We start from the raw sequence: 10,445 nt of genomic DNA on the forward strand, positions 1-10,445 counted from the left end.
GTGAATGATTTAGATAATCGAATGCAAAAACTAAATAATAAATGAGAAAGGGTTTTTAAAGTGGTTAGGATGCTTAAAGCGAATCCTACGTCTACTGTTTCTTTTATATATGAGAGATTACAAGAGGTCGCATATAGCGAACAGCGAAGAGAGGTACAATAACTTAATATTCAAAGAGAATATCGAGTCAGTCTTTTTCTCGTAAGTTGTCTTTTGCTATGAAAATAAAGATTACAATCAGAATGAGGTTTCAAGATCAAAATCCCCAAAATGAGAGGGGGAGTCCTCTATTTATAGTAGAGGAATTCAAGGTAATGATTACAAATCTGCAAGGAAGGTGCCGTGCAAGTCCTTCCTTGGCTCTCATTGGCTGATAACTTAGGAAATATCCTCAAATTACCTAGGGCTTGGACAGGTGTGCAGCCCTCTATCATTCATATACAAAACCTGAATCTGCCAAGTTGATGACAGTCATATTCTTCCTGTCATAGAGTGACGTGGCAGCTCTTGGACGGCACAAAGCCTTCCTGAACTCTTATTGGTGCTTGCTAACGTAGGCTAATGTCAGTCCTAATTTTTTAGGCATAACAATTCCTTTTAGCTCACTCGTTACGTCATCACTCTAGGGAGCAACTATTGCTATTTGCATATCGGTCTATCTGTGTAAATACCAAACCATCAAGTGACTACTTCATACACTTCTCCACCTCTTTTAATCAATTAATTGCCTTTTATCTATATCAAAATGACAAACACAGCAAAAGAACAACAGCTTGTAAAGGCCTTTGGGTGGGCAGCTAGCGACTCATCTGGCCATCTATCTCCCTTCAACTTCTCCAGAAGGTAATTACAAACATCTCTATTTTAGTTTTTAATTTTAATTACATATGTTTAAATTTTATGTGCAGGGAAATAGGTGATGAGGACGTGAGATTTAAGGTGCTATATTGCAGGATATGCCACTCTGATCTTCATAGTATCAAAAATGAATGGGGCAACTCTATCTACCCTATGGTTCCTAGGTATGCATCATTAATTCATCCATCTTTCTAACTATTCTTGTTTTTCGGTTTCAGACTTTCAGTAATACTTGTTATAGTTTTATCATGGTGATTCATAGAATAACTAATCATACACAACTAATAAATTAATGTGGATATCACCCCTTTTGCTAAAGTCTCTTCCTCTTGGACCTAGCCATATAAAACCATAAGAATTTAAAACTTTAAAGTTTGTCACACTCCTTGTGCTAGAATCTTACCTTTGGATGCTTAGATTGAAATCTATAAAAATCCAAGCCAAACTTATGAGTTCCCTTGGAATTTGGTGAAAAATTTGAGAAAAGGGGTGAGGTGTGTGTGTACAAGGGCTGAATATGGCTAGGGTTTCTTCTAATGACACCTTATATCTAATATTATATCCATGTATTCCCATTTTGCCTTTGCACGTTCTATGAAATCCTACCTATATCCTTTAATCAATTACCAAATACCCTCTTTTTATTATCTTCTTCACATTATTTTGATTCCTTTCACTCCCCACTTTTTCATCTAGTTAGGAGTGAAAAAACCATTTTAACCCCTAATGAACTTTAAGGATTTTCTTCACATTTGTCTAAGGTAACTTCAAAGAAATCCACTCAGGGTAGTAGGATAAATAAAATTATGTACCTTGATTTGTTAGAAAAAATTAAATAAGTGAAATTACATTTAAATATGTGTTAGCATATATTTAAATAAATTATCATTATTGTTAAATGTTAATATATATATATATATATATATTAATTGATTTTAATTGAAGATAATGATGAATTAAAATAAATATCTAATTAGGAGTGTTTGGTAACATGGGGTGTTTGGGTTGGAGCCCAAACCCATTCCATATGGGAATAGGGCAATTAAAATATTACTATAAAAGAAAAACATTAGTTGAAAAAGGTTAAGTTTTTCATTCATCACTATTTCATTGAAAAGGAAAGAAAAACACATCCCCAAATCTCTCTCCCACACCAGTTTTGGTTTTGCAAAGAATCAAAGTCTTCTTTGATTTTTTCTTTGTTCTTAAGGCTAAGGAGGATCTAGCAAATCCCTCCTTAGTTCCTTGCAATTGTCTTCGTGTGGACTTCATCGGTTCGATCCTACACTTGGGTCGGTAGCAAAATACGTTTAGAGACAACTTGGAGGAGCCTCCAAACGTGCGTATGTTTCTTAAACCTTGAACTGATTTTCTGCAGATTTGATTATTTTGTATAAACTGTGATTTTTGTACTCGGATCTTGGTTCTAAGGAACTATCCATGTAGTTTATGTTTTTGTTTTCCGCTGCATAACTGGGTCGTTCACTAACACGGTTTTCCTCCCTCTGACTGGGAGCGCTAGTCGAAGGACCGGGGTCGTGGCGATTCAAGGCAGCCACTGAATTTTCAATCCTGAGATATTTCTCAGTGAGGTTGTAGAAGCGGATAAGGGAAATATCATCCTTAGATTGCAGTTTCTTCCACCGGTCGGTTTGCGGGTGAACTCCCGCAATAATAAGAGTTTGAACTGAATCTTTGAGTGTATTAGCCACCTTATTCATCTCCCTTTGGAACCTGTCAATATAAGACTGGAGGGACTCATTCCTTTCATGTCGTATGTTACTCAAATAGCTCAACGGCATTGAGAACTTCTTATTAGCCTAGAAGTGTCTCAGAAATAACGAACTCATTTGCTACCACGAGTTAATAGATCTTGACGGAAGCGATCTAAACCAGCGCCTAAAGAACTTTCTTTTCTTTTTTGTTTTCTGTCTCTTATGTTGTCTCTCTTTCTTTTCTTTTCTACTTCTCTTTCTTTTCTTTTCTATTCTGGTTTGCCGATTGGACTAGGTTGAGGCATGGATTTGGAACCCTAGCCATGTGAGTGTATACTAGGTACAGTCCTCATCTACATGCACTACTAATGGACTGTACTAATTCTGTTCTACTGATCTGAGGCCGCTCACTAAAGGCGGCGTGCATGTAGGTATTTTCTGTTGGGTATAGTCCTCATCCACATGCATTGCTAACGGACTGTACAAATGTTATATCTCTCTACTAAGGCCGCTCACTGATGGCAGCATGCATGTAGGCATCTCTGTCACTCACGGGTTCCCCATCGCAACAACCTTATAACATAACATGTTGTAGAAAGAGAATAGAAAGAGGTATTATACACATTTCTAAATAAATTTCCAAGCTATGGAAATTTTACACTTGCATTCTTTAGTAAATGAGAAAAATACATATTAGCTTCTTAGCTTAAAAGAAATCTACAAGCCATTTTCTTTTCTTTCTTTTTCTCATTCTTTGCTAACATATTCTTTAATATTCTCATTTACCAAATCAAGGATATATATATATATATATATATATAGATCTATATATATATATATCATTTGTACAATGTATGCATGATCAAGCCCATTCTTTGATATGCTTTCCAAGTTCACATATACAAACGTGAAAATTCATTATGGCATAATGATTTGTCATGACATATTCTTCCATTCTCTACTATCACAATTGCCATATCAAAGTAACACATCAACTTGCAATTCTTTTCTAACACTTTCATGTGCTATTCAAAAAGTAGTAAAGGTTCAAGTAACTAGAACCAAACACTAAGGGTCATTTCTCTCATGGAACTAACATGACCAAGTGATATTCTAAATCTTGGCATAACAATATGCACTCTTGAATACTAACATTTACACTTGGTTAAGCCCAACATAATATTTCTACTTCAATTCTTGCCTTTCTCTAACCCTTTATTTAATAGGGTTTAACCAACTCATGCATGCATTTTCTCTTTGGATTTTCATCAAACAATTCATATGCACATGCAACTACTATGTTGGCTACACTTCCACATCTCTCTAAATCCACCAAAATTTGAGCAAAAACTCACTAACTATAGATCAAACCTAGCCGTTTTCAACAATTCTCTACACTTCAAAAATTTCAACACTAATTCTTCCATAACTTCACCAAATCACCACATACTCATACACTACTTCTCATAGCTGAAAATTACGCATCATTCAACATCAAAAACAGCCAACAATTCTCACATACAACCACATAAAAACATGCAAGAATCATTCTACACAAGTCTTGCTCAAATGAAGGCTAAAATTAGGTTTACTTACCTTGAATGTGTGATATCACCTCCTTTTGCTAAAAGTCTCTTCCTCTTGGACCTAGACCATATAAAAACCATAAGAATTTAAAACTTTAAAGTTTAGTCACACTCCTTGTGCTAGAATCTTACCTTTGGATGCTTTAGGATTGAAAATCTATAAAAATCCAAGCCAAATCTTATGAGTTCCCTTTGGAATTTGGTGAAGAAATTTGAGAGAAAAAGGGGTGAGGGTGGTGTGTACAAGGGCTGAAATATGGCTAGGGTTTCTTCTAATGAAACCTTATATCTAATATTATATCCATGTATTCCCATTTTGCCTTTGCACGTTCTATGAAATCCTACCTATATCCTTTAATCAATTACCAAAATACCCTCATTTTTATTATCTTCTTCACATTATTTTGATTCCTTTCACTCCCCACTTTTTCATCTAGTTATGAGTGAAAAAACCATTTTACCCCTAATGAAGCTTTAAGGAATTTTCTTCACATTTGTCTAAGGTAACTTCAAAGAAATCCAACTCAGGGTAGTAAGGAATAAATAAAATTATGTACCTTGATGTGGGTGTTACATCGCCCCTCACGATTGTGGTTGAGGAAATACCGCAGCTCGGACTCTTCCCCGCCTTGGTCGGAGCCTTCAGCATACCTTGACACACACTAGTTGGAGCCATGTGAAGGCAATGAATGGCTATGGGAGTTATCCCGACCTCTACGATGGTCAGAACTGACCCGTGGACGTTGGGCATTTCCCTCGTGGTAATAGTCGAGACCACCGCTCCGACAATAATGGGAGTCTCCCTGCCTTGCACTCTTGTGGGGGTGCCCATGCGATGTGGCGTGGGACGGCTCATGATGTGACATACCACCAAGTTGCAAAGCCACAGGTATTCTACTAGCTTCACGACCGGTATTCACTAGTCTCTTTAAGCCCTTTGGCCTGCTATTTGCCACTTGTTTTCCCTTGTCTTTACGTGTCGTAATGTGCATTACATGGGCTTTTGCCCACTTCCATGCTTTAGAGCGACCTACAGGCGTCTTTGGCAGTAGCACTGCCCTGTCAGAATTGGGCGGTACGACTTGATCCAAACGATCTAGCCTTTAGCTAACTGTTTGGAGAGTATTGTTGAACATCTCCAGGTAAATTCATCACAGTTGGGTCAAGCTGAAAGGTTGAGGGGATATCTGCCGCGGTACTCTAGGAAACTGGAGGTATTTCGGGAGAAGTAACATCCTATACCTGGGGGATCTCCTCGCTATTGGTGCTAATTCGCTCGGTTTCAAGACTACGAGCCATTTGTTCACAAGTAAAGCTAATTTTTCAGAGATTCTTGATGAAGAGCGAATACTAAATCAGGCCTTCCTTCTAGCGTTAAACTATTGATGCTTGATTTTGACACCAACGACTCGCATGTGCAAAGTGCTAAGTTGTTCGTAGAAATTACACATGAATAATTCAAATAATCAAATGCAAAGACTAAATAATAAATGAGAGTGTTTTTAAAGTGGTTAGGACGCTTAAAGCAAATCCTACGTCCACTGTTTCTTTTATATATGAGAGATTACAAGAGGTCGCATATAGCGAATAGCAAGCAGAGGTATAATAACTTAATATTCAAAGAAAATATTGAGTCAGTCTCTTTCTCGTAGGTTGCCTTTTGCTCTGAAAATAAAGATTATAATCAGAATGAGGTTTCAAGATCAAAATCCCCAAAATGAGAGGGGGAGTCCTCTATTTATAGTAGAGGAATTCAAGGTAATGATTACAAATCTACAAGTGGGAAGGTGTTGTGCAAGTCTTTCTTTGACTCTCACTGGCTAATAACTTAGGAAATATCCTCAAATTAACTGGGGCTCAGACAAGTGTGCGGCCCTCTATCACTCATATACAAAACCTGAATCTGCCAAGTTGATGACAGTCATATTCTTCCTATCGTGGAGTGACGTGGCAGCTCTTGGACGGCGCAAAGTCTTTCTGACCTCTGATTGGTGCCTGCTAACGTAGGCTAATGTCAGCCCTGATTTTTTAGGCATAACAAATCCTTTTAGCTCAGTCGTTACATCATCACTCTGGGGAGCAACTATTGCTATTTGCATATCGGTCTATCTGTATAAATACCAAACCATTAAGTGACTACTTCATACACTTCTCCATCTCTTTTAATCAATTAATTGCCTTTTATCTATATCAAAATGACAAACACAGCAGAAAAATAACACCCTGTAAAAGCATTTGGGTGGGCAGCCAGCGACTCATCTGGCCATCTATCTCCCTTCAACTTCTCCAGAAGGTAAGTACGAACATCTCTATTTTAGTTTTTAACTTTAATTACATATATTTAAATTTTATGTGCAGGGAAACAGGTGATGAGGACGTGAGATTTAAGGTGCTATATTGCGGGATATGCCACTCTGATCTTCATAGTATCAGAAATGAATGGGGCAACTCTATCTACCCTATGGTTCCTGGGTATGCATCATTAATTCATAGATCTTTCTGACTATTCTTGTTTTTCGGTTTCAGACTTTCAGTAATACTTGTTACAGTTTTATCATGGTGATTCATAGAATAACTAATCATACACAACTAATAAATTAATGGCGTACTTCACCAAAAATAGTTGGGTTGAGGAGAGTTAAGGTAGAACGTACGTGTCTTTTTTTTTTTTTTTTTGTTTTTTTGGGGGGGGGGGTAAATCGGGTCATCCAGACCTGTTTGTGCACACATCAACTAATCTCTTGGGTTCATAAAATAACTTATAAGCTCAAAAAACTAGTAAGCCACAATATTATTTTGGTAGGTGGTCCCAAAGTTCAAACTCAATAACCCAATGAAGGGAATAAACATTTTTTACCATCAGACCAACCTTTTGGAGTTAAATGTATATGTATTTGAATTACGTTCACAAATCAAAATCATTGATCTTGTCATGATCTCAAGAAAACGTTAGTATGTACTGATATATAGTATAAATTTATATATTAATTTGTTTAAAGTCTAAGTGGGAAAAGGATTTAATTAACAAGAAGAAATTAAAAAGTATATCAACACTTTCATTTATTTATGTAGACCGCACCAACTTTTAATAAAGGAAAACCAGAGTGGGTTAAGCGTCATATCATGCCTCATATACCAAAACAATGAACTAATGTTATCTACGAAGTGATTATATATACAACAAATTACCATGTCACTTACGCAATGATTATTCAATAAATTGATGTCAAGACCAATCATATTAATATTGGTTACAAGAATAGACAAACGAAAAAAATATTATATATACAGCATAAGTTTATCGTTTAATTGTGTAGTAGAACTTTGTTGTATCCCAAACTTTTTATGTATCCTAATAATTAATGTTCATATCAATAGTTTGGAGTGAGAAAATGTGCTTTTACTCTTTGGTAAGCTCCGTTTACGTTATTTGTGAATGAAATAAATGATAACAAATCTTGAATTTGCATTTTATAATTAAATAACACTAGTAGCAAGATTCTGCAAAAATTAACTAAAACTCATATCAAAAATCGATTTTATTTGAGAAATTTTTTTTTTTTTTTCACAGGAGTAGTAGAAAATGGAAACACATACTGTCATGGCTTAACGCATTATTTCAATTCAAGATTTTATATAATGCCGCCAAAAATTGAACTTAATTTGTTGGTTATGTGATAAATATCAATTTACCTTAATATATCCTTAATTAAAGATTCTCTAATTCAATCTAATTCCGTAAATGATAAATTATATTATATCCTTAATTAAAGATTCTCTAATTTAATCTAATTCCGTAAATGATAAATTAGATTTCTAGCTCAACATGAAACGTCATTTTATTTACCGGTTCAACCTCGCCATATTCTTAAATCATAACATGATTTGCAGGCATGAAATCGTAGGAGAAGTGACAGAAGTGGGTGGCAAAGTAACGAAGGTTGGAGATAAAGTTGGTGTTGGATGCTTGGTTGGTGCATGCCACTCCTGTGATAACTGTGTAAACAATCTTGAAAATTACTGTCCCAAATGGATACTCACTTACAACTCCATTAACGCTGATGGAACTATCACACATGGAGGCTACTCCGATCATACGGTCACCAATCAACGGTACATTGTTCGGTTCCCTGATAAAATGCCACTTGATGCTGGTGCTCCTCTTCTCTGTGGAGGGATTACAGTTAAAAACCAATAAAAAAATAAAGGATAAACAAAAAAGGAAAAAAAAATAGAAAAGAAAGACATAGAAGGAATAGAAAAAAAGAAAATAAAATTGCCAAGGCTTTTGGAGCTAAAGTGACAGTAATTAGTACCTCTCCGAGCAAGATGAAAGAAGCTTTGGAACATCTCGGTGCTGATTTATTTTTGGTTAGCCGTGACCCTGAACAAATGCAGGTGATTAGTTAACATTTTCCTGATTCTATATATATTAGTAAAAATTGAATTTTTGATTCTCAATAACTCACTTAATTTGACAGGCTGCAATGGGCACAATGGATGGCATTATTGATACGGTTTCATTTGTCCACCCCATTTTGCCATTGATTAGTCTACTGAAGACCAATGGAAAGCTTATTCTGGTTGGTATCCCAGAAAAGCCACTAGAGTTACCTGTTTTCCCTTTGGTTCTGGGTAAGACGTTTACTCACAATCTTCTTGGTTATCCTCTCTGTAGCTGTTTTTTTTGGTTTGGTGTGCAGAATTAATTAATAAAAGATGTGACAACAGGAAGGAAGACAGTGGCTGGGAGTGGGATAGGAGGAATGAAAGAGACCCAAGAGATGATTGATTTTGCAGCAAAACACAACATAACTGCTGATATTGAAGTTATTTCGACGGATTATGTGAACAAAGCTATGGAGCGACTTGCCATGGCAGATGTTAGATACCGATTTATCATTGATATTGGGAACACCTTGGCAGCTACCAAGCCTTGATGACTGGCTCCGTGTATTTCCTACTTTATCCCACTGTTTTAGCGGTTCATTCCTTGTACATTAATAAGGGTGCATCAGTGTTTAAGTAAATGTACAGATGTATGACATAATGTAACATAAAAATAATGATGGATGTCTCATGTTATTCACTCTTCTATTGACACAGCAGGTAAAAGTCCATCCTTTTATCCTAAACGCAAGAGTTCTTGCTTTTTATATCATCCAGGGAAGAAACATTTTCAAACCAAATTATATACCTGAATCTGATCTTGTCATGAATCAGTACCAAGATAATCAATAGCTTCCCACAGCTAGTGGGAGAGGTACTGATCACTGTCACCTTATTAATTACCACTTTCAAATGCATGAAAGATTAAATAGAGAAATGACAAAACAAAATAGAGAAATGACAAAACAAAATCCAGTTTAACTTGGAAATAAAGAGAGTTTTGGGTAGAAAAGCAGACCCAGGGACAAGAGGGTAACTAGTAAATCCTTACCCATTTTTGCTCAATATAATACTCAATTCCCAAAATTGACTTGAGTAAGTAGAAATTTCAAGAGTTAAATGATATCATATATAACGCTTTTTAATCCAAACTGAACCTAACACACTCCTATTTGCTCATATATATGCAATTTACTAGAAATCATATCCCCACCCAATAGGAAAGGAAAAAATGGTAGCTCCAGTGGCTTCTCTGGACAACCACAAGAACAAGTTTTCCATTTGTTTTCAGTAGTCCTAACAATGGCAAGAGGATGAAGCGTTGGTACTGTATCCATTATACCATTCATCAAACTCATGGCAGCCTGTATTCAACATCAACGTTTGAAACAAATGAATAAATCTCACTCTCCGAAACAAACATGCTTAGGTAATTAAAGAACCTGTATCTCTTCTTGGTCATGGCTGACCAAAAATGAGTTGGCACCGAGATGTTCAGTAGCTTCTTTCTTCTTGTTAGGAGAGGTACTGATGACAGTGACCTTAACCCCCATCCAAAGGCCTTCTTTTGCTGCACTTAATTGCTCTGTTATTTCATCCATTAATATCCAGGCCTTTGTATATCTTTGATTTCAGTACAACGCAAACTGGGAGCAACAATGAAGGGGGAGTCCAAGAGCTTGCAAAGAACAATAAAATCTCTAACAAGTTAATAGATTTTACTAAGGATATTAATGGTGGGTGGGAAAATGTCTTAACAGATTGTAACGGTTGGTGGATAATTACCGTTTCCAAACTTTTGGATAATAAATTGTTGTTAGGGCAACTTCGGGTTCAAAAACAAAATATATATTACTCATTTTATTAAATATGTAATTTTATTAATATAAATTTCTAA

General features: G+C 36.0%; 1 pseudogene; it reads left to right on the plus strand.

The window, feature by feature from the left end:
* The first annotated feature begins 745 nt into the window (after positions 1-745).
* LOC116143837 lies at positions 746-9,100 on the plus strand (annotated as a pseudogene).
* Positions 9,101-10,445: the final 1,345 nt, after the last annotated feature.

This window comes from Pistacia vera, unplaced genomic scaffold (genome assembly GCF_008641045.1).
Source record: "Pistacia vera cultivar Batoury unplaced genomic scaffold, PisVer_v2 Contig433, whole genome shotgun sequence".
NCBI lineage: Eukaryota > Viridiplantae > Streptophyta > Magnoliopsida > Sapindales > Anacardiaceae > Pistacia > Pistacia vera.